The sequence below is a fragment of the Aplysia californica genome, unplaced genomic scaffold, assembly GCF_000002075.1.
Source record: "Aplysia californica isolate F4 #8 unplaced genomic scaffold, AplCal3.0 scaffold00732, whole genome shotgun sequence".
In the NCBI taxonomy this organism is placed as follows: Eukaryota; Metazoa; Mollusca; class Gastropoda; order Aplysiida; family Aplysiidae; genus Aplysia; species Aplysia californica.
In genome coordinates this window covers 375,826-377,170 of record NW_004798002.1, presented here as the reverse complement: position 1 = coordinate 377,170, position 1,345 = coordinate 375,826, and positions in this window count along the sequence as shown.

The window sequence follows — 1,345 nt, the reverse complement described above, 5'->3', positions numbered from 1 at the left end:
GGGGGGAGGACTAAGAAAGCGGAGATGGATGGGACACACCTTAAGAAAGCCCTGCGGAAACATCACAAGACAGTCACTGCAGTGGAACCCACAAGGAGCGCGAGGCAGGGGTAGGCCACGGGAAACATGGAGGAAAAGCACGGAAAGGGGCATGAGAGAGATGAAGCTCACTTGGAACGAGTTTGAAAGGATGGCCCAAGAGAGAGATAAATTGAAGGAGCTTGTATGTGGCCTATACCCTGCCAGGGGTGAAAGGCATTGATGATGATGATGATGATGATGATGATGATGATGATGATGATGATGATGATGATGATGACGATGATGATGGTGATGATGATGATGATAGTACGCCTCGGCGCCCGTGGTAAACAAATGAAGGACCAAGCCTCGCCTATTGCGTATGCGAGAAAGAAAACATTCCTATCCCATTGGTTTAGCATGAACTCCAAAAATTTGGAAATAATTCGTCATCTTCATCCCTAGCATTTAATAAAAATAGGCAGAATTTTTTTGGGCAAATATGCAAAAGGAACAATATCTTCACAGCAGGTTAGGATATTTACATGTTACCGATTACACGCCTTCACGATAATTATTGACACTCACACGGCTCAGTCATTTTCTCGAAGAATATTGCAATACCTATGCCTGCCAATGGTACGTGTTGGCAAAGATATAAAATGCAAATATGACATTGGTCGCTTTTAAACACAAGACACAAGGTGGTTATGCCTAAAAATGGTATTTTGAGAAAATCGAAGGTAAAGTTTTTGCCCCTTGTTCAGTTTCTTTAAAAGACAAGGAGAGTTTTCTCTAAAAAAACCAAACACATATACCCACCAATGAAACCAAACCTCTCCTATAGGTAGGGCAATATCCACTTTTGGTGTAGGTCAATGTTTCTGGAAACCCCCGAAATTTGGGTTAGCGACCATATTCATATCAAAGTGGAAGTGGCAATGTTTCTACAAAGGGGAACAACTAATAAGTAATGTCCTGTTGAGGGAATGAATTACGAGCAGGTCCTATTATTTCCCTTATATAACACTTGCAAAATACAATAAGGTCATTTAAAGGCTGGAGATTAGAGATGTTACAATAGAGAAATAAACACAAGACAGAAGGAGGAGAGATCAGGACGACAGATGTTAGGTATGAAAAAAGGAGGGAAACCACATCAGAGCACTCGCCAACCACCTGTTTGGCTAGCACTGTAAAACTATGTATCCTGACAGACTGAGCGAGATAAAAACTCACCCACAAAGGGTGAGTGCATGTTTATATTTTAAGAATGAGCATGTGAATGTGAGTGCGTGCAGGTGTGTTTGGGTGCCCCCCCCCC